General features: G+C 37.8%; 1 protein-coding gene across 3 annotated transcripts in view; it reads left to right on the forward strand.

Moving 5' to 3' along the window:
• The window catches only part of LOC132407334 (nucleus accumbens-associated protein 2-like), a 69,676-nt gene that overhangs the window by 23,904 nt on the left and 21,251 nt on the right, over positions 1-24,521 (forward strand). The window contains exon 2 of one of the 3 annotated variants that reach the window (XM_059993677.1): positions 12,283-12,365. The exons of 1 other annotated variant lie outside the window; for it this stretch is intronic. The gene's annotated coding sequence lies outside the window, so the exon portion shown is untranslated. Of the gene's footprint in view, positions 1-12,282; positions 12,366-22,315; positions 22,598-24,521 lie in introns of those variants that run through there. One more of the 3 variants, XM_059993680.1, reaches the window with a different exon arrangement.

Consider the following 24,521-nt stretch of genomic DNA (forward strand, 5'->3'; position numbering starts at 1 on the left):
CCATTTGCTCTGCTACATTTAACTAATATTAATAAAGTACCATGTATTAATTTTAAATTAAGTTTAGAAGTATGGAGCTCCTCATTTGTGTTGGCTTAACATTGAATATGTTTCAGCCTGCTCTGTCCTTTCTTATTGTCTTTCTGCGATTGGCAGCTTCTGGGATTTCTGTTGGCATATCTCAAATTTTTAGCATAAATTCAACTTCTTATCCTGATTAACAATATGATCTGTAATCAGTAATTACTAGGTCAAACTCATCTTTGTTTTTAAACATGTCCTAATGTCTTGTAGAGTTTCTTTAATAGATTAAAGCCTAGGTTGAATTGGACCTGAGTGATGCTGTGTGATCTTTGTGAGATTTACCCTAGTATGATTGCTTCAAAATCCAAATTATTATAAAGACTACTTTGTGGTCATGCGTGATGAATTGCAAGGTATTTTTTCCAACATGTTATGATGGAAGTTGGTTTAATATTGTTACATGTACCAAGATACAGTGAGCTTGTTTTGCATACTGTTCATAAAGATCCATGAGACCTACTGTAGGAATAGAATTAGGCCATTTGGCCCTTTGAGTCTGCTCTGCCTTGTGATCATGGCTGATGTATTTTACCCCTCAATCCCATTTAACCTTAAATGATCTTACTAATTAAATATTTTCCAATCTGCACTTTAAATATACTGTGACTTGGTTTTCATAGCTGTCTGTTGCAGTGAATTCCACAGATTCACCACCCTCTTGCTAAAGAAATTCCTTGTCATCTATCCTAAAAGGACATTCTTTTATTGAGACTGTGCCCTCTGGTCCTAGACTCCAACTATTGGAAACATCCTCTGCATGTCTACACTATCTAGTGGACCTTTCTGCATTTGGTAGGTTTCAATGAAATCATCTTTCATTCTTCTAAACTTCAGTGAGTACAAGCCCAGAGCCATCAGGCACTTCTAATATGTTAGCCTTTTCATTCCTGGGATCATTCTTGTAAACCTCTGTATTCACTTCAATGCCAACAGATTCATTCTTAAATATGGGGTCTAAAACTGCTCACAATACTCCAAATTTGGTCTGATTAATTCCTTTTAAATTTCAGAATGACATCCTTATATTCTAGTCCCCTCAAAATGAATGCTAACATTGTACTTGCCTTTCTAACTACTGACTCAATTTGTAAGTTAATCTCCAGGGAAGCGTGCAATAGGCCTCCCAAGTTCTTTTGCACTTTCGGTTTCAGAATTTGCTTCCCGCTTAGAAAATAGTCCACACTTTTAATCCAGTTTCCTTACTCTTTCCTACACTGTACTTCATCTGCCAATTCACCCATTCTCTTAATCTGTCCAAGTGCTTCTGTAAACTTGCTGCTTCCTTAGCTCTACCTATCATTGTAGTATCTGCAAACTTGGCCACAAATCCATCAATTTTGTCATCCAGATCATTAACATATAACATGAAAAGTAGTGGCCCCAACACTGACTCCTATGGAACACCAATAGACACCAGCAACCAATCGGAAAAGACTCCCTTTATTCTCGCTCATTGCTTTCTGCCAGTCAACCAATCTTCTGTCCATTCTAATCTTAGTAAGCTCTTGTGTGGCACCATGATATAGGTCTTCTGAAAATCCAAGTAAACAACATCTTTTGTTTATCCTGCCTGTTACTTCCTTAATGAATTCCAATAGATTTGACAGGCAAGATTTCCCATTAAACCTGGCTGACTTTGGCCTATTTTTATCATGTGCCTCCTGTGAGGTCAAGCTAACTAACCTATAATTTCATGTCTTTTGCCACCTGCCCTGAGAGTGGAGTGAAATTCCAGTCCTCCAGAACCATTCCAGAATCTTATGATTCTTGAAAGATCACTACTAATGCCTCCACAGTTTCTTCAACTTCATAATTCAGAATCCTGGGATGTAGTCCATCAGACCCAGGTGATTTATCTACCTTCAGATCTTTCAATTTCACAAGGCACCTTCTCTTTACTTCATTGAGGTCGTGCAAAGTAAAATAATAACAGAATGCAGAATAAAGTTTAACAGCCACAGAGAAAGTGAAGTGCTGGTAAACTCATAATTTCAATCATTCGTAGCAATTAAGAGAGCATTTCATTAACAGCTACTAAAATATAAATTCTCTGGACTTTAGGTAAATATACCTTTTGATTTCTGGCATTAATGTTTTGATGCAATTTGAGTTTTCATAAGCCACGTATTGTTATAAGGCTTTAAATTTTATAAAGCATTGGATGAATGAATAATTTAACTCTTTCTGAACCCTTAGCATGTGGATCTGTTGGTGAATAATGTTTGCAGAATATCTGGACAAGGTAAACACGTAATGTCTGTAGAATGTTTGCTATTAGCAGCTGGATTCTTTCTTGGTCTCATGTACCATTAACATGAGGATATCTGTTGATGACTAAATGTCTGGTCGGTTTAAAACTAGGTCGATGGATTCTTGGTGTCAGTCAAGTTGGCTTGATGGATTCTTTTTAGGATTCAGGCTTACTGTTTATATGTAATGTCCTTTTGTGAGTCTGAGGAAAGTTGTGTCTAAAACATTGGACTTGTGGATGAGGAGTGATCATTGAAGTGTCTAATTGATTTATAAGGGAATGCTGATCACTGTGATTGCCACGTTTGAATGAAATAAACCAGATTGAGTTAATGGTATGAGAACAGAAGATCAAATTGTCTGTTTCTGGGTCTCTCTGCCTTGTGTTGCTTGTAAATGTATTGAGCTGTCTTTCCTGGTTTTGCATAGACCAAGGATTGAATCAATGCCAGGGGCCCATGTATGGTTTCATGAGTGAGTCGGAATTTGGAGTTCCCAATCAAGTGGTGACTAAGAGTCATGAGCCCTGAAATCTGTGGAAATCTGTTTGGCTTGCTATGTAATATTCTGTGTAGTTTATTGTGCTCTCTATTTTATGAAAAATTAGGTTTAAGTTACTTATTACCACATCTCCATCTTAGGCACTAGCCTCCATGACATCTTCAAGGAGCGGTGCCTCAGAAGGGTGACGTCCATTATTAAGGACCTCATCACCCAGGATGTGCTCTTTTCTTATCTTACTTTCAGGAAAAAGGTACAGAAGTCTGAAGGTGCACACTGAGCAATTCTTCCTTGCTGTCATCTGAATCCTAAATGGACATTGAACCCATGAACACTACCTCACTTTGGTTTTTATATTGTTTCTGTTTTGCGCTATTTTTAATCTATTCTCTATATAGATATAGATTTATTTGTTTATTTTGATATCATGTATTTCATTGAACTACTGCTGCAAAGTTAACAAATTTCACAGCACATGACGGTGATGATAAACCTGATTTTGATTTTCTGAACACAAGTAGTTTGGGTCTGATCAGCCCAGCCTATTTCAGGCTAATGAAAATTTTAATGCGTTGCATTCAGTTGGCTCTCTTTGTGCTTGTAACATTTGTTGAATACTGTAGGTCGTCTGAAATTCATGAAAGCTGCTGCCTAAAATTCCTCAGCGCATTAGGCCATATTGCCAACTTTTTTCCTCAATAAGTGTCCCATTCCCTTTGAAAGTACTTAATTATTTTTACCCCCCCCTTAAGAAAGTACATTCCAGATAATAGCTTGCCTTTGCCCTCTGATTCTTCAGTTATTTGGAAAGCTTTTTCTGTTAAACCTGCAGCAGAAAACATGAATCTTGATCTGTTTAATTTCGTAATATTTTTCTTGGCAAGACCATGTACTTATTTATTCCCTGCTATGCATTTCCTCAAACCTATTTATCCCCCGTGTTTCACTTTAAAAGTATTAGTGTACCCTGATTTGATGGTTATAACTCTGGACTAACAATTATTGTAATCCTGGTAATTTATGAGTTAACCAAGTTGCTAGATAACCAGAGTCCATAAACCCAATTGGTTCACTCTTGTTCTTCCACTCAATTCATATGACCCAGTTTGTACAATGTTTAAACCTTAATGCCCTTGGCAAGACTGCTGTTTGCATTTTGAGAATAAGTGTTTTTTAAAAAAATCAATAGATACTTTAAGTGGAATATTCAATGAAAAGAAATTAAAAAATCAACCATTGTGAAGACAAGTGAATGCAGAAATAAAGTGTTACTACTTCCCTTTCAAAAGATTAAAGACCTTGCTAAACCTATAAGACTGCAAAATTCACATCAGATCAGATAAACAATGTATAAATTGAGTAGAATAGAAAAGTGACATCAACTCTGAAATATTTGCTTACCTAACATTCTTAAAATTTGGAGAGGGTTTCCTGTAGCTTCACAGAATATTCCTAGAAACACGATGATGATTTGTCTGGAAAAATTCAAAGTTAGTTGAAGGACATTGAATAGCTTTTGAGCATTGATGTCGGCTTGTTCTTTTGGGGAAGAGTTGCTCACCCATGTAACTTGCCCTTGTTTGAAAGTTGCTGTTGAGGAGGTCTGGATTTGTGGTAAAAGTGACCATCAACAACATTCCTAATATATTGCTTCACTGGAAGCCTATAGCTGAACAGCCTTGCTTACGTTGACCTGAAGTAGTGGTTCAAGAAATGTATTGGCGTGAATGTGCTTCCCTGCCCCCGCCACCTTATTCTGACTCTTCACTTTTTTTCTACAGTCCTGATGAATGGTCTCAGCCCAAAAAGTCAACTGTACTCTTTTCCATAGATGCTGCCTGCCCTGCTGAGTTCTCCAATATTTTATATATGTTGCTTGGCATGAATGTATTGAATTATTGTCATATGTTTTTCTGTTAACCAGGTTAATATACTCAATCAGTTCCAAAGTAAACATTCATCTTGTTTATGTAATCTTGAGGTTTACAAAATGACTATCACATGCTGGCAGCCAAAATTAAGGGCCTGAATAGAGGACCTTTAGTTTTGTTGAGTGCAAGACCTATCATCTTATACTTTAACAAATCACAGATGTCTTGGAACTCTCCATTCAAGCATGCACAATATTAATATTATCTGTATTTTGAGTGCTGAGGTTCAAATTGCCTTTGTTCTAGTGGTAGGTTGTGCAGCTTCCTCTTAGCCCTGAAGAATTCTATCCACTTCCAAGGAAAGTTTGTGGAGACAAGATTGATAAAACATTGAAAAATTGTATTAAGATAATTAGATCGTGTGGATGGTCAGAGGCTTTTTCCCAGGTCTGAAATAGCTAGCATGAACGGGCACAGTTTTAAGGTGCTTGGAAGTGGGTACAGAGGAGAAGTCAGGAGTAAGTTTTTTTTTTTGCAGAGAGGTGAGTGCACAGAATGGTCTGCCAGCGACGGAGGTAGAGGCGGATACGATAGGGTCAATTAAGAGTCTTCTGGATAGATACATGGAGCTTAGAAGAATAGAGGGCTATGGGTAACCCTAGGTAATTTCTAAGGAAAGGACATGTTCGGCACGGCTTTGTGGGCCAAACAGCCTGTATTGTGCTGTAGGTTTTCTACGTTTCTACAACGATGCCGCTTTATTTGACATTGGTCTGCATAAAGATTTTGTTGCACTACTGACCCATTGGTTAGTATTATAGCTTGCCTTCTGTTGTGGAAAAATGCAAAGTAGAAACAAATTTCTGTGGACAGCTTATTTTAGGTTGTGCAGTTCTTCCCACCCCTGCCCCTCTCTTGCCCAGTGAAATCAAAGTCTTTAGTGAGGTTAGGGGAAGTAGTGTATAGTGGCTGGTACTTTTTTTTTACAAGTTGTAGCAAGATGAAGATCCAATTGGGTACCATGCAGATATTCCATGTGCAGATTTTCCCAGCAGAAAAGCTTGTGTAATTTCCACAGTACCTCTGATAGCCTTGATGTTCATAATTATGGTATTTCTAAAGTTTCCTGATACAGAAAATCCTACAAAAGAAGTAGTGGATACAGCCCAAACCATCACAAGTAATGCCCTCCCCACCATTGCACCCAAAGTGTTGTTGCGGGAAAACATCATCGGGGACCCCCATCACACAGGTAATTTTTTTCTTGCTTCTACCATCAAGAAGAAAGCACAGGAACGTCAGAACTCACACCACTAGTTTTAGGAACAGTTATTACCCCTCAACCCGGCTGAACGTCCAGGATTTGTGCGGTTTTTCATTGATTCTATTATGGTTATTATTCTATTGCAGATTTATTGAGTATGCCTACAAAAAATGAATCTCAGGTTTCTATGTGATGACATATGTACTTTGATAATAAATTTACTGTGAAATTTTATGTGTTCTTTTCAGGTATAAATGATGAGATAGTGGTTTTCTGACTTATTTCAAGTTGGGATGTGACCATCTTCTCAGTTAGGAGTGGTAGCAGAGCTGGCCTGAATAGTTTGCTGTAGGATGCAATGCATCAATGAGAAAGTTGTAAGTGAAGAGGGTGTGACTGGAAATGGCTGATTCCATCCCAACCAGTGTGACTTTCTTTCTATCTTTAACTAATTTGCCAGGTTTAAGGAACTGAGGGAGGCAGGCAAGTGGAACCAGGTGAGGAGGGGTTGGTGTTCTGGTGGAGTGAGAGATGACTGTTAGTGAGTGATAAGTGGAGACACAAGAGTCTGACGATAATGAAATCTCATAAGGAAGGTGGGTAAAAAATGAAAACAGAAGGAAGATATGATTGGCAGATGGAATAAATGGAGGAGGAAAATGAAACTGGGTAATGGATGGGTTGGAAGTGGGGGGGGGGGGGGAATGTGTGTTTGGAAAAAGGTGGATGTGAGAGCTTTAGTGTATTATATATTAGGGGCACCTAAAATGCTAAACAGCAGGAAGTGTTCATTACAAATTTCCCGTTCACTGGCGAGGTACCTCTAAACACACAAAACTGGAGTGAAAGCAACACAGCTGTGATCTCCTGGGCTGTGACACTAAATTCCCAGTGTACAGAACACCAAAAACACCTTTGGTATGAACATTTTATTTTGCCAGCTTTTGCTGAAGGGAAGTTGTTTTTGAAATGTGTTCTGCTGCTGTGAGTGATGTTCATATGTATCAAATGTAACCATAGTACTTTTTATCAGGGTAATAATTTTTCTGAACCCAAGCGACAGCCGTTGGCTGTTAGGTGCATTAGCTTTAAATGTTCATCAAACTTCTGACCAATTTTCTAATATTTCCAACTGATAAATTGAATTGAGGCTGTAATTGTGTCTGATTTGTATACTGGACTCTGCTGCAGTGGATTCATTATTTGTAAATAGACTGGATTGCATTTGAAGTTTAATTTTTGAATGCCTTATCGAGTCATTAACTTTAATAAAGTAATGGAGTTTAGCTGCCTTGAATTTCTTTAAGACTGCACAGTTGATTTGATCATTTGATTGAATTTATGGATTTGTGTTCTTTGTCCTTCAAGTTCACTTCCGTCCATTCTGGCAAATCCCTAGTATTGATGACAAGTGTAATTGTTTTTTTTCCAAAGAACTTTGTACTGTTTCTTCCCACCCTATTAGCATCCCTAACATTGAGCATGATTTGTCTCCTCTTTCCCATCCCTACTTTTATCTGTAAGTAATTTCTCTATTTCCCTCAAGTGTACTTGCATTCTGTAAATCAGAGTACTTTATGGACTCTATTTAGGACTTCAGGATACAGTTCCTGTAGAGTGAGAGAGAGAGAGAGAGAGAGACTGTGTGTATTCCGTCTCATCATTGCCTATCTGGGCCATTGCTCCTCACTGAGAAGCTGAAACAAAAACTAAGGCCTGAATGTTTCCATCATGAAATCCTAAAACTCGAGTATTAAGCATTTAGAGCACAAATTGATAACCTCATGCTCCACATCTGAGAAGAGGTAGGTAGGTATTCCTGGTGACTTAAGAGATCCTGTAATGAAGATTCAATTCAAGACAGGAAATACCAAACCTGCCTACAATAGCTATAGAGAGATTTCCCTGCTTTCCAGAAGGAAAGTTATTTTTTTTCAAATTCTTATTGGCTTGGTGATCTTCACAATGCAACATTTCCGTGATGCATGCTGGCAGCATTTGAATCCAGTGTCTTGACCTGAATCATTGAGGGTCTATTTCCCTCCTTAGATGCATCTGACCCAATGAGTTCTCCCAGCAATTTGTGTTGTTCACATGTCAATTTTAGAATACAAAATTGTATAATACTCTGGCTGCAGTCTCACTAAGACCCTGTAAAATTACAGTAGGACCTCTTTACTTGAGACCTCCTACAGTGAAAACCAACATGCTGCACGTACACACTGGCTTTGCTGTTTATGTACAAAATCGCCAAGGGCCCTATTGAACATCAACATTTCTAATCTTGTCAATTTTAAGAACTTTTCACTCTTTGGTGCACAAAAGTGGGCACATTTTCCCACACTGTGCTATATGTTTGATGTTCTGTTGATTTGCGTAGCCCATGTCCATTTGAAGACTTTGCATACGCGAGGAAATCTGCAGATGCTGGAAATTCAAACAACAACACACACAAAATGCTGGTGGAACACAGCAGGCCAGGCAGCATCTATAGGGAGAAGCACTGTTGACGTTTCAGACCGAGACCCTTCGTCAGGACTAACTGAAAGGAAAGATAGTAAGAGATTTGAAAGTAGTGGGGGCAGGGGGAAATGCGAAATGATAGGAGTAGACTGGAGGGGGTGGGATGAAGCTAAGAGCTGGAAAGGTGATTGGCGAAAGTGATACAGAGCTGGAGAAGGGAAAGGATCATGGGACAGGAGGCCTCAGGAGAAGGAAGGGCGGGGGGGGGGGGGAGCACCAGAGGGAGATGGAGAACAGGCAAACAACTTAATATGTCAGGGATGGGGTAAGAAGGGGAGGAGGAGCATTAATGGAAGTTAGAGAAGTCAATGTTCATGCCATCAGGTTGGAGGCTACCCAGCTGGTATATAAGGTGTTGTTCCTCCAAACTGAGTTTGGATTCATTTTGACAATAGAGGAGGCCATGGATAGACATATCAGAATGGGAATGGGACGTGGAATTAAAATGTGTGGCCACTGGGAGATCCTGTTTTTTCTGGAGGACCGAGCGTAGGTGTTCAGCAAAACGGTCTCCCAGTCTGCGTCGGGTCTCACCAATATAATAAAGGTCACACCTGGAGCACCGGACACAGTATACCACACCAGCAGACTCACAGGTGAAGTGTTGCCTCACCTGGAAGGACTGTCTGGGGCCCTGGTGGTGAGGGAGGAAGTGTAAGGGCAAGTGTAGCACTTGTTCCGCTCACAAGGATGAGTGCCAGGAGGGAGATTGGTGGGAAAGGTTGGGGGGGACGAGTGGACAAGGGAGTCGCGTAGGGAGCGATCCCTGCGAAAAGCAGAAAGGCGGGGAGGGAAAAAAGTGTTTGGTAGTGGGATCCCGTTGGAGGTGGTGAAAGTTACAGAGAATTATACGTTGGACCTGGAGGCTGGTAGGGTGGTAGGTAAGGACAAGGGGAACCCTATCCCGAGTGGGGTGGCTTGTGGATGGGGTGAGGGCAGATGTGCATTCTTTGCATTCTCCTTTATTCTGTGAATCCCACCTAATTTGGTATTTTCAGCAAATTTGAAAATATGCCATTTAATCAGATTTGCTGAGTCTTTTTAGCAAATCACTGCAGATGGGGCACCACAACAGCTGCAACCTGTCAATAGGAATAATTTTCTTTTATTCCAATTTTGTCCGCTGTTACTAAGCCAACTCTCAACCTATTGGTATATTACCCCAGTTCTGTGTGCTGTAACTTGGTCAAGCAACCTGATGTGGGACCTTGAACGAAATCCTCCTGAAAATCTAAGTACATCATATGCATTGGTTTCACACTCCCTACCAATCGAGTAGATTAATGAAATAAGATTTCCCTTTTATAATTCTATGCTGAGTTGGTCACTCTATTGTTATCATATCCTTCATTAGTGAATCTAGCTTTTTCTCTATTACTGTTATCAACCCACTAATTCCTTGCCTTTCCCCTCCTTCAGAACGTGTGAAATTTTGAAAGATGACAAATGTTTGCACTACCTTTTTTTTTGCCTGTCTTTCAAAATTCTGGAATGCCTATTAAGGAACCTTCCGCTGTGTTTGAGAATAATTCAGATAAAAGAAACTAGAATCCTTTTACAGCCTTGCCCAACAATAAAGTTTTATTGAAGACTCTTTCATCAAGATTCTATATATTTGTGTTACTGGAGGAAAAATGTATGAATTAAAGTATAATCTTAATGGAATTTAGTTTTAGCTTTAAAACTTGGAAAGAAAAGAATGCATTATTAACTGTGCTCATAATGGGCATGTACTACTCTGTTAAAACTACTGTTAGTGTGTGCCCTTCACCTGACATTAGTTTGAAAGAGTTCCATATAACATGCCTGGTGAAATCTAGCATTGGACCAGATTATGTCATAGCTTCCGTAGTTCAGCATGATTTAAAAATAAGTTAAATGCAGCATTGCTTTAGATTCATTCATTCATTAGGAACATTCAGATCAATTATCTGTTAAACTGCTCAATTTACTGTCATTGGAAAATCAAAGTTGCATTTATTATCATATACACATTGAAAAGCTTGCAGTGGTATCGCTGGCATGTAGCATCATTTAAGCAGCATTCACAAGAAAAACATGTATTAAACATTGTACACGATTTTCACAAGAGCAGAATTGGAACAGAAATAGACCATCGGTGTTGCTAACCTGCAGTGTTCAGAGTTTTGCTAGTTGGGTCAAGAACTGAATGGATAAAGGGAAGTAGATGTTCTTGAACCTGTTGATGGGGTCTTCAGGCTTCTGTTTCTTCTGGCTGATGATAGTTGTGAACAGATGGCATGTCCCAGATGGTGGGAATCTTTGGATATTGTCTTGAGACTGAACTTCATGTAGATACCAACAATGGTGTGATATTTGGCAGAGTGCACTACTTTCTGCAGTTTTTTGAGTTGCTGTTCCATGTCTTAATGTTGTACTTTGAAATTGACAGTTTTTGATGTGTAATGGTTTATATGAGCAATGGATTATGAAATATCATTTAGTGAAATTTATTCTATATAAATCAACAAGCAGAAGTAGGTATCTGCTGGTGGTGTTGAGTTTAAATAAGGGCTCTGCCATAAACCTACCAAGTAGTATTCTCAAAATAGTTTTGTTTAGGATCTGCTTAGGATATGGAACTTGTTGTGACCACCTTTTATCAATGGGATCTGTTTCAATTGGATGCTTTTATGACACTGCTCAGGCATCACTAGGTGGAGTTAGATGAAAATCATCTCCTTTTAGTTCTTTTAAAAGTTACCCTTTCTCTTATCCCTGTGTATTTTTACTGAGTTACACAAGTCTTTAGAGTGGAACTTAAAAGTTGTTGAGCTATGATTTAAATTGTGATTGTTATGGACCAATTCAGCTTTCATTATCAGGATACATTCAACAATCTAGGTTGGATTAAGACAGAATTATCAAATTGTAAGCATGTGGCCACTGAACATGGCACAAATTTTAACTGCATTTGGGGTTGCATTGTAGCGCTTCTGATCACTGTTTAGCACTTGAGTGTTAAAAATATTTTTTGACAGCCAGTGAAGTTAGTTTCTCTCCCCCCCCCACCCCCCATTGAATTGGGACTTTCCCTTGTAAGAAATACAGAGCACTTCAAAAAAAGAGGATTATTCAGCTTGATTTCATCCTTGTCTTAAAAACACCCAAATGTGATGATGTGCTGAGCAAATGGAAATATGCCTGTTAAATATCCTGCACATAATTAACAGTCTTTGTGCTTCATGAATGACTCTCATTTTTCTTTTATGAATCAACAAGAATTACAGTACATCTCTTGATGTTGCAATGAATGTCAGAGGAAATTCTGGTTTTGTGGTTGAATGTGTTACCATGTGTGTTGCATTTGATTTGCAGAATGGTTGAATATGGAAACTTTTTTCCCTCTTTGCACTATTGGGTTTCCTAGTACAAACAAGTGGTTTAGTTAAACCTCATTGATGCCTTGAAGCAGACACATTTTAGCCCTTGTTAACGAGTGTGAGTGTCTTTAGATTTCTGAGGCAGCTCCATGACTGGAACATTGATTAAGGTGTGATGCTTTAATTGACAAATAGATTTTAAAGTATTATGGTAACTTGATATTACTGGAGTAGCTTAGTTAATTTTCCTCCGTATTGAAGTGTTTTGCAAGAGTTCTATCAAAATCATTGCCGAAACCACAGGTACACAATGCCTGAGCTTGTCTTCATCGCCCTCGTTAGCTGTAACATTATAATCTAAAAAGAAGCATTACTTGTCAAAGTCCTTTTGTGTCTAGCTGCTTTGTTTGCTTCCTGCTCCGACAATGGTTTACTTTTTTTCTAGTGACCTTCCCATGTGAGCTAGGAAAATATTAATTTCAAGTTGACAAGGATACTGCTATTGACAGAAGACGACTGAATTAGCTGGTAAGGTGTGGGGTGAGGGGGGGGGGGGGGGAGAAACTGTGCTATGTGAAGTTGCACATTGCTGAGCCAGTCTGATTGGAGCACAGTCTTCACTAAAGGAAGCCCAGTAATGATCAAAATGACAGTTAATCCTGTTGTCATCCTATGATTTTTTTCATGCCAGATTTGTCTGTGGTGGTGCAAATTCAGCATGAAAATGGCTGAATTGCATTCTAGCTCAGCTGCACATCTTTTAAAAAGACCCACTGAATAGGCACTTGCTTTGGTGGAGCATCGAGTATAGAGTCGACAGGAATCATCCATTGACAAAAATCAGTTTGGGCTGTGATGGACCATAATGTTGCTGCTTTAAGAATATATCTAGTCTTTCCTCTGAGTAAAGCTTATTTGGGTATGCAATCTTGTCATTTCCAAAGTCTTTTGAAAATTCAAATTTATAGTACTCAAGCTACATCAATACGTTACTGTGTTACTATGTTAATGTGCTTTTTGGTATAGTGACCATTTCAGGTAAGTACAACAGCTACGAATTGAGAATTAGTGGAATACCTACAAAAAAAAATTTGAACTGTTTAATGGATTTTGGTGACCTTGATATTTTTATTAGCAGATTTTTTTTGTAGATCTACCTGAACATACTTTAAAACTGAAGTAGAATTCAGCTTTTTAAGCATTTATCTTGGTGGCACCTTTCTTGAATACAACAGACTTAGAGTTGGTATTCAAAACTAGTTCATTATTTTACACAAGATAGGTGTAGCAAAAGAAAAGAGGACTGTATGCTGATATGTTGTACTAGTAAAACTCCATTGTAGTGTAAAACATTAAGAATGAATTTTGAGCTTTTTGCTTTATGGCATAAACTTTTCCCAGAAATGCCTCCAGCTCCTGAATGATTGAATAAGGCACCATCATATAATTTTATTTCATTTGTAGATGCTTTCATTTCATGTAGATCATACTTGGCTGAAGTTTCTGCTTACCCACAATTGCTGGTCCAGACGAAGTTGTGGCAAAATGGTTCTGGTATTTTTGACTCACACCTCCCTCCCCATTTCTATGCTCATTTATTTTCAGATTGACAGGTATAAATTCAAGTACACTGTGCAACAAGTAGACAGTGTATTATTACATTTGAGTTTTTTTAAACTTCTGTACATGGTACATGATACAGCAGTACATGTAGCTGAAATGAGTTTATTGTCAAAAGCATTTTAAATGATGTCAAGTTCGCCATCTTCATGTAATGCAATTTTAATATAGGATCCTTGTAGGAGGCTTTTAAAAGTGAGATGGGGAAAATTCAAGACCAACATGTTCCTGGCATTGTGAAGTGTAAGGCTGGCTGGATTAGGGAACCCGAGTTCATGAGGGATATTGAGGCTCTGGAGAAAAAAAAATTCAGATATACTAGTATGTTAGATATATGCAGCTGGGATTGGCAAATCCCTTGGGTAAAAGGGTTCTAGGGCTACAGGAGGGAAATGGAGTGGATAAAATGAGGACACGATAGCTTTGGCAGATAAGGTAAAGGAGAATCCCAAGAGATTCTGTAAGTGTATTAATAGCAAAATCCTAACTAAGGAGAGATCAATATGAAGCTGCAAGTGCAGAGTAATGTTTCAAATGTCTGTTTACCGTGGAGAATGTCATAGAACCTTGGGTATTCAGGGAGGGGAATAGTGATCAGCTTTTTGTCCAGTGTGGGTAGTACATTTCAAAATGTGCCTTGAATATTTATTGAGATGCCTCAGAAAATCAGCAAAACATGAAAGCTATTCCTCAGGCAGCCCTTGCTCCTTTACTCTCACTGCTGTCAGCTACCAAGAATCTGCCAAATTGCCAAAATCTTAATGAAAATCTTGCTTATATCATCTTTCACAATCCATTCTGCATTATTGGCCAATAGTGTTAACTATCTCCTTTACCATCCCTCACAGAACTACCACAGGATGTTCAAAAAGTTTAAAGTAAATGTGTTATCATAATACGTATATGTGACCATATTTTACCCAAAGTTTTGTTTTCTTGCAGGCATTCTCAGAACAAAGAACTTTGCTGTTTTTGAAGTCAGTAACTGCCTTCAAAAAGACCAAAACATACAAAGGAGGATTAAAAATTGAAATGTTTTGTGATTGGATGGTGCAGCAGCTTTAACAAATGTTTGTACTGAGTATATAAGACAGGGGTTCTCAACCTGGGGTCCACAGACCTCTCGACTCATGGTAGGGGTACATGGCATTAAAAAAAGGTTAGGATCCACCGATATCAGGAAATAATAGAGCAGTTGACCAGAGGTTTCAGAATCAGGTTTATTATCACCAGCATGTGACGTGAAATTTGTTAACTTAGCAGCAGCAGTTCAATGCAATACATAATATAGAAGAGAAAAAATACATAAAATAATAATAAACAAATCAATTACATTTATCAATTAAAAATGAAAAAAACAGAAATAGTATATATTTTTTAAAAAGTGAAGTAGTGTCCAAGGGTTCAATGTCCATTTAGGAATCTGATAGCAGAGGGGAAGAAGCTGTTCCTGAATCGCTCCCTGAGTGTGTGCTTTCAGGCTTCTGTACCTCCTACCTGATGGTAACAGTAAAAAAAAGGGCATGCCCTGGGTGCTGGAGGTCCTTAATAATGGATGCTGCCTTTCTGAGACACCGCTTCCTGAAGATTTTCCTGGATACTTTGCAGTCTGGTACCCAAGATGGAGCTGACTAGATTTACAACCCTTTGCAGCTTTTTTTGGGGCTGTGCAGTAGCCTCCCCATACCAGACAGTAATGCACTCTATCAGAATGCTCTTCACGGTACATCTATAGAAGTTTTTGAGTTTCCTCAACTTTCTGCAGGGAATGAAAATATTATATTCCATTACTTTAGATCAATATTTTCAACATCCCATTAATGAAAAAGTTATTCATTTAGTAATATATAATTTAGGTTGCTCTTCTAAAGCTATCTTTTAATATTGATGTTAAATTCCATGCCCTCTGTTTTCTGTACTTCATGTGATTTGGAATAGTTTCAGTAAAGTGCCCTGTGAACTGCTCACTTGGGTAGTTGGAAGCTAATTTAACATCATAAAGACTGCTCTTGCTGGTTTTAGATTATGAAATATTATTGTTCAACTGGTGGAAATTGTTCATTCACAGATTCAATATAATTTGCCTCTACCCAAGTACAATTTTTGATGTTACGTACCCAGAGCTCAGATGTGTCAATTCATCACCCTCCCCCAGTTACTTTATGGAACTCAAAGTTCTAATTATATATGCTACTAGATAGGATAAGTGTTATGAATTATTTGAAGAATTTAAGCTCACTAAATATATGTCATTTACTAAATCCTGATTGTAAGTTTCTGCCTGACTATAAATTTCTGTGTGAGTGTAATATAATTTGGACAACTGGAAAACTCATAAATGTCTTAATACAGCATAATGAAGTATTTTTAGGCTGCTTTGTATTCTTATTGTTAATTACAACTTAACCTTAGTTCGGAGTACTCGTTCCCAGCATTGCTGACCACTGCATAGTTTGAGAAAAGAAAAGGCATTGAAGGGGAAATGTTTTTTTGCAACATGTCTTGAGTAGTAATTGTGCAAATTGGCAGATAAAAATGATCTGCAATGGAGCACAAAGGAGGAAATGTGTACATGGCACATGTCCCAGCCAAGCTCTGTTTTCACAACATTCAATGCAGGATAAATGGGTACTCTGTCCTGATGTTCTCATGTCCAGTAATGCTGACTCAGGCTGATTTGCTTATAAAATGCCAGGCTGTGTTGCCATAAATGGTAATGAAGCAATGAAAGTGACAGAATCTGATTCACTGATACTAGTTGCTCATTGACTCATTTTAAAGCTAAGTTTAAGAAATCAGTCTCCCGAGTAATACAAAATGTACTGTATTAAGTTGAGGAAGCATTGATTTTTTTTTAAACTGATGAACTAGTGATTTTTTTCCACTGGTCTATACCACATGATTGGATTGAATACGTTAATGGGTTGGAGAGTTTTCAAAAATGTAAAACAAGGGAAGGTGTATGAACAACTTGTTCATTGGTTTTTAAAGTTGACTGAGAGTTGGCTTTAGTTGCTATAATATGTATGATGTATTATAATAATTTTCCCATCTGGAAATATGATTAATATAACTGGATGAAAAATTAAACATACAATATATATGATTTCCGGTCCTCCTCAAAATTGTACGAAATCATTCAATCCATTGTTTAGCAGGACTTTTGCATAATATGGGCAGAAATCATGAAAAAATTAGACCAAAATAATCACTGATGCTTCAAATCTGTTTCATTCCAGGCTACACATGAATTTGAAGCCTTACATATGGCTTTATTTCCATTTATTGATTCATTATGTTGATAAGTAGCATGGGTTTCCACCTAAATTTTAAAAAAACTAATATAGAGCTGCTTTACTATTAAGATCAGATTGCCTACTTGCTCTAAATCAGTTTATGTAAAAGTAAAGCTAAACTGATCTCTGTATTGCAGAACAGTTGTGCAACATCTAACAAACAATTATAGCTAATCACTTTCATCACTTTTGGACATGGAAGGCAAGGGGGTCATAGGTAATTAGGAAAATCAAAATTTAATTTTGAGTACTGAAAGGAAGAATTACTACATTCAACTGAATATTTTTGAAGGGTAGTGTATCCTCCAAGGATTCTTGCTATGGGCTGTTGCTTCAGTTTCAACACTTACTTTGAAGCTTGGATGCCAAAAGCATGTAAACCTATGCCTTATTTACTGAAGGTTTTGTGATCTAATGCAGTGCTGGTGAATTAACTTCAATTTGCCGTGTGTTTTTTGCCCCCTTTTAATGATGAAGGTGTTCATTTTCTCATTTCAGCCCTCTCTCTTTATGGTCATATAAACGAAACTCTTTCCATATCTACAGTTATTTAATCAAGAATAAAAAAAATTGCCCTTATATACAGCTAATGTTAAGTTTCCTGTATTAAATTAATTTTGAGAAATACAGTGTAACAGTGGTGGTTAATTTGAAAAGAATGCTGGTTTGAAATCTCCATCTTCAGAATCAGATACTGCCTTTGTAGAGTTGGAGAACTAAAGAAATCTGCACTGTACATCAAGTAGAAGAAAACCTTTCTACACCACGTAGCAGTTGGCTCCAGAGTATAGATTAATAGAAGTGGCTTCTTTGATCATTATATTGGATAGAAGACCAGAATGCAATGTAATATGTGATCAAACAAATCGTAATGGAGACAAATCTATTTCTAACCTCCTGCAAAGTACTTGGCTGTTCACAAGATCATATCATGACTGCCAAGTATTAGAAGCCTCTCTCCATGAAGAAGATCAAAATAACATTACGCCTTATTTAAGTTTTTAATAAAATTTCAGAACTTCTAAATGTAGTGTAATGGAATGTTCCCAGAAGCAGCAGACTTTATAATGTTATCTCCTATCTTCAGATAACAAAACAGTCTTACTTGCCAGAGTTTAGAAAGCTACTCTTGAATGCCTTGCTGGTGTCTGAAGTAGCTACTCTGATGCAACACCATAACATGGAAATGATGTTGTGTGGAAGAGGCATTTTTGGATGAAGCATTATTTCTATTTTCCCCATGAGCCTTTCTGTGATAATTTTTGAAAATACTTTTCATTAGTGCTTGATACTAGGTTAATGCCATCTGAACTACATTCAACAAACCAGAAGTTGTTCTGTAAATAATTCTCCAGTGCATGTCATGTTCAGTAAATATAGTAGAATCGTTAAATGTTAATAGCTCAGGAGCAACTTATTCAATATAGTGGATTCCAGTTAATTGATCCCTCCGTTAATTGGGGCAGCTGCTTATTTGGGCCAACTTTTCAAGAACAGATACTAATCAAGAAAATAGCTGGATTCCCTTAGTTTACTTGGGATGAAATACTAAATTGTGGCAGTTTCTAACTAGCATCAGTCGCATGCACTTGCGTGACACTATGCAGTGCTCAGAGTGAACAGTTTTTAAATAGCGTCAGTTGTGCATGTTTGCATTCAAAAAGCACTTTTTTTGTCACTGATAGTTGCTGAGAAATGAGCAGTATGATAATTCTGAACTGTTTTGCTCATAGCGTTTTCATGCATTCAGGCGTAGAGATACCAGAAAAAGCTGGAGGTGAAAATGAAACTATTTCACTACTAAAAGTTGGGAACCAAGAAGAATTTGAAGGTATTAAGTCATTGTGAAAATCAAGATTTGGAGGATATAGTCATTGAAAGGGTCAGTCAAAAGAAGATGGCAGCAATTCCCTCCAATAACTATTAAGAACTAATAGTTTTATAATACTCTAATATTGATAGTATTCTTATTTGTTCTAGTTCTTATTTAAATACATAGTTTATTACTCAGTGAAGTGGTAGTTTCTCTTTTTTGTGCCTTTATGTTTTAAGTTTCCATGAAACTTTGGCTAATTGGGTCAAAATGTACTGGTCCTGATATGTCCCAATTAACCAGAATCCACTGTATTCCAAATTGGTACAAGCATCCAGTCTAGCCACACTCTTTGGTACATTTGTCCATTTCAAACTAGGGTGGCCGACTTTCTAGGAAGCAGTTTTTGCTTGGCTATTTGTTTAAAGAAGAGTTCCTACTTCTAATTGTACTCTTGTGTAAAATTCTTTCACTTTTATTAAATCTTTTTGCTCTATTAATATGCCTTTCCAACTGACAGAATCAATCATTATTTATTGCTCTTCATCCTTTTTCTTAAACTTCTCTATTTTCATCCCTCAACATTTTATTCTCTACTGAAAAACATCTTTAACTTCTAAGGTCTCACTTTGACCTTTTATGCTTTAAGTTTCCATTGAGCTTGTACCATTTTGCAGTGGGTCACACAGTATTTCCTATTTGTGTTCTTGCTAAAACTATATACCATTTCAAGATTGTCCTGATTTTTATATTCAGTGTTTCTACTTATAAAATCTAAGCCATACAAAATGGCAATTTATATTTTCTTCAACTGTCTCTGATAAATTTCCAAAAGGGGATTCCTTGAAGGTGACATCCCTCATCAAAGACCCTCTCCACCCAGAACGTACCTTATTACTACCATTGAGGACATGGTACAGGAACCTGAACACCTACACTTAATGATTCAGAAACAACTTTTTCCCTTCCACCAACAGATTTTTGCAAAGTCCAAGAACACTATCTCATTTATCCACCCTTTTAGCACTATTTATCTATTGGTGTTTATATCTTTTGTCTTTGCACTATACTGTTCCCACAGCACAAACTTTGTCATTTAACTAACTAGTAATCTAATTCTGATCTGCACACAAAGTGTGCATTCAATTTAAAATTTTTCTCTGGATTATTTAGGAAGTATCAGACAAATTTCAAGTTCTCACATTTTTCACTAATCATACATACAGAAACATAGAAACCTATAACACTATACAGGCCATTTGGCCCACAAAGTTGTGCTGAAAATGTCCTTGCCTTAGAACTACCTAGGCTTACCCATAGCCCTCTGAGGCATTATTGGATCTGAGTTAGAGACGTGAGCTTTCATTTATGGCTGATTTATTAACCCACTCAACCCCATTCTCCTTCCTTTTCCTTATAACCTTTGACACCCCTACTAATCAAGAACCCATCAACCTCTGCTTTAAATATATTCAATGTCTTAGCCTGTACAGCTGTCTGTGACAATGAATCCTCAGCATTCCCACCCTCTGGCTAAAGAAATTCCTAATCTGTTTTAAAGGGAAATCCTTGTATTCTGAGACTGTACCCTCTGTAGGTGGTTTTCTCATGGCATAAGAAGATATTCAGCTTATCAAGACTGTGCCCGGTCTCAAAACAGCCCCATTTATCTCACCCTCAATTTTTAATTCTTTGCCATCAACTCTACCCTGAAATTTTCCTGCCATCTACCTACTTAGAGGCAAATCTCAGAAGCCAATTAAGCTAACAGTTAACATCTTAGATCTGAGAGGAAACTGGACAAGCTTGGGACAACTTGCGCAATCATCTGAAAGAAATGAAAACTACATGCAGCACTGAATTGGGATCTAATCTGGGTCACTGGAGTTGCAAGGCAACTTCACTAGCTGTTCAAACATGAGAAAATCTGCGGATGCTGGAAATCTTGTGTGTGTTCACTAACTGTTGGTCTATTTGCTGTCGAATATTCTGTCTCTGCAATTATCCTAACCGTGAAAGTTGCTGTTTAAATGCAGAAAGCAAAGTGCTGGAAATACTCTGCTTTTTGTGAGGTGAGAAATTGTCATTTTGGGTCAGTGATCCATAATTAGAACAAGAGAAATGAGGGGCACAGATAAGTGTTTTAAATTGCTAGCAAAAGTGGAAAGAACAAAGGAAATGACTGTGATTGGACAGAGATCAAGTTTGCCCCATACCTTTAGCACAATCCAGTTGATTAGTGAAAGCAAAGAAGGAATTAAAGTAATAACCAAGAATATGCTGGAAATGAGAGGCAGGGCACTGCAGTTGCTGGAAATGCTCAGCAGATCTAGCAGCATCTGCTGTGAGTACACAACCAACTTTAGTCAAACAGCAAAGGCTAGTTATCTGAAGTAGTTACACACACAAGATACTGAGGAATAGTTGCAGAAAGTTGTAAAATTATTCAGCCCCATCATGGGCATTAGCCTCTGTCGTATTCAAAGTGTCTTCATGGAGTAGTGCCTCAAAAAGGTGACGCCCATAACCAAGGTCCTCCAGCATCGAGGTACTGCTGCCACATATTTAACAAATTTTACAATAATATGCTGTGTAACCTGATTCTGAATTCATTGTTAACCTCTTATCTTTAATATGAATGAATGGAAGAGGGTATTTGGCTAGAAAGCGTTGGAGCCCAAAAATGCAAGAAAGGCAGTGGTATGGAACATCAGTGACAGGTGATTGATTGACACCCCTTGCAAACTGAACAGAGGTACTCTGCAAAACAGACAGTCTGCTTGATTTTTTTTTAAAGAAAAGACCACATGATCACATGCAATATATTAGATTAAAAATGGTGCAATCACTGACATAATCCAATCTGAATTTGAAATTACTTCCATATTTGACTTGACCTGGCGGATTTTGTAAAGTAGAGAAATAACTTGCAATGCTGTACCAATGTTGGTCTGATAGGACTGAGTCAGGCCAGCAAGACCCAAGCTGGCCCAATCCCTAAATGTTATTGTAAAAAGTGCATAGGGTTTAGAACAAAGGAAAATAAAATAAATTAGAAAAATAGAGGGCTATGGGTAAACCTAGTAACTTCTAAGGTAGGGACACGTTTAGCACAACTTTGTAGGCTGAAGGGCCTCTATTGTCCTGTAGGTTTTCTATGTTTCTGTGTTATGGCAGAGTGTATACTCAGAGTTGTAAAATTAGTCATCTCCATATTGGGTACTAGCCTCAAGTAGTATCCAAGACATCTTCAAGGAACAGTACCTCAGAAAGGCGGTGTCCATTATTAAGGAACCCCACCCCCCATCACCCAGGGCATGCCTCTTCCCAATGTTACCATTAGGAAGGAGGTACAGAAGCTTGAAGACACATATTCAAAAGTTTATGAACAACTTCTTCCCCTCTGCCGTATGGTTCATAAGTGGACATTGAACCTGTGAACTCAATCTCACTATTTTTAATGTATTATTTCTGTTTTGCACTATTTTAATCTAACTATTTAATATACATGTATATACTTCAATTGATTTACTTATTTTTCTTTCTATATATTATGCATTGCACTGTACTGCGGCTGCTATGTTAACAAATTTCACAACCTGCTGTTAATAATAAACCTGATTCTGTTTCTGATTCAGCCCAAACCATGCAATCATTGTCAAGTCTTAATAAGCTAGCCAGGTTCTATCTGTGTAGGCCATTGGATTTGCACTGCATTGTTTTTATTTTATAGTTGTTCGTTCTTCTTCCAGTAATGTACTGTGTATTAGAATCAACACTGACGTGTTGTGAAATTTGTTGTTTTGTGGCAGCGAGAGTGCAAGACATTAAAAAAAAGTTTACTAAGTTTCAAAAAAATAGTGCCAAACAGTGGTGAGGTATGTTCAGAAATCTGATGGCTGAGGGGAGGAAGCTGTTCCTAACAGAGTGTGGGTCTTCAGGCTCCTGTACCTGGTGGTAATGAAAGAGACATGTCCCAGGTGGTGTGGGTCTGCAGTGATGGATGCCACCTTTTGAAGATCTCCTCCATGGTAGGTACGTCAGTGCTTGTGATGGAGCCGGCTGAGTCTAGAACCCTCTGCAGCTATTTGAGTATAAAGTTGCATTGTTTGCTGTGTAACCAAAACTATGTAGTCAGCTTTGTATTTGCTATTTGCTATGTATGTATCTAATTTAGTAGGAGAATGAAATCTCTGTATTGTCTTTGTACTATTGAACACATCAATGCCTTGAGAATGTAGCTAACTTATACTTACTATGTATCCAATTTATCAGCCAGAATGAAATCTCTGTATTGTCTCCGTACTATTGAACACATCAGTAACTTCAGAATGTAGCCAAATAAGAAGATAATGGTCTGTTAATGAGAGACTAGCTAAGAGATAACTGGCCAGGGATGAGGTAACACATGGCCCAAAAAGTAGATTAGAACATGATTAAGTTAATGGGTAGAAACAATAGTGGGAAGTTGGGAGCTGATGTACTGGTGATACCCAACTGTAGACCGATTGGATATGCTAATGCAACTAAACCAGGAGATTGCTATGAAAAATGCTATGCACAAGGATCAGTGGGCAATCAGCAACTAGCTCACTGACTGTCTCAGCTTTGATTTGCAAATTAGAGTTTAACACTTCTTGAAGAATCTTCTGCTTCTCCTGGTCGTTTATGGAGCACAAGAAACCACAACAGCCTGTGCATTGGAACCTCCATACTAGGTGGTGATGCAGCCAGTCTGAATGTTTTCCATTGTACATTTGTAGAAATTTGCTGGTTTTCGTGACATACCAAATCTCTTCAAACTCCAAAATTAATTTGTGACAACTTAACCATAGTGAACTATTTCAGAATAATTCACCGTATTTAGTTTTATTGCATATCATTCTTGATTGTAATGAGATGATGTTGCTGATATCTGCCCTTTGGTCCATTTCAGTTTAATGATGTGATGATACATGCAAATTTAAACAGTGTAATATGTTAAAGCCATCGTTCTTTATAAGAAAATTGAGAGGAAGTTCAATAGAACTTCCACAGTTATGCATTCTGATAAAGTGGATGCAGTGAAAATGTTTGTACTTCTTGGCACCAGCAAACAGTTTAACATAAGTGACAAAAATAAGAAGAGTGATAAGAATTTCAATAGTTAAAACCTATCTTGAACGTATTTCAAAAGTATGCTGGAGCATATTAAAATTTTACTTGGATATATACTTGGAAAACAAGAAGAAAGTGTGATTGGATATCTTTACAAGAACTGCTGAGTTAAATTTCCTAATACTGTGAATCATTTGAGGTAAAGCTAACATACCGTAGATTCCGGACTACAGAGCGCACCTGATTAAAAGCCGCACGCTCTAATTTTAGAAAGAAAATCAATTTTGTACTTGTACAGGCCGCACCGGAATTTAAGCCGCAGGTGTCCCACGTTGTAATATGAGATATTTACACAGAAAGATATTACACATGAGGATTTTTTAACTTTTAATTAAATCTGTATGGTAACATAAACAAATACATATTGCAAATGTTTTTCTTAGAACAGTGCGTGTAACACAGCTACTTTTAAATATACATACATATCGGTAACACACAAATTACGTTGCGTATACTTTTTTACTGAACAACATTCCAATTTCTCCTAACGACTGGTTAAAAAAAATATATATACTGCAGCCTACCAGGAAAAGTTATTAATCGCCTTCTTCATCTTCCTCCTGCGCACTAAAACCATCAAAGTCCTCTTCTTCAGTGTCCGAATTGAAGAACCTCAGGATCTCGTCACTCACTTCAGTCTCTTCGTTGTCGCTCTCACTTGAGCGCACGCGGTCCTCTTCGAAAGCAGTCCAGCCTTTCGAAACCCGTTGGTGATGGTGGATGTTGTGACACGGCTCCACGCATTTAGGATCCACTGGCAGATTTGAGTTAAAGATGCTCTTCGCATGCGTCGCCACT

Source organism: Hypanus sabinus, chromosome 18, assembly GCF_030144855.1.
Source record: "Hypanus sabinus isolate sHypSab1 chromosome 18, sHypSab1.hap1, whole genome shotgun sequence".
In the NCBI taxonomy this organism is placed as follows: domain Eukaryota; kingdom Metazoa; phylum Chordata; class Chondrichthyes; order Myliobatiformes; family Dasyatidae; genus Hypanus; species Hypanus sabinus.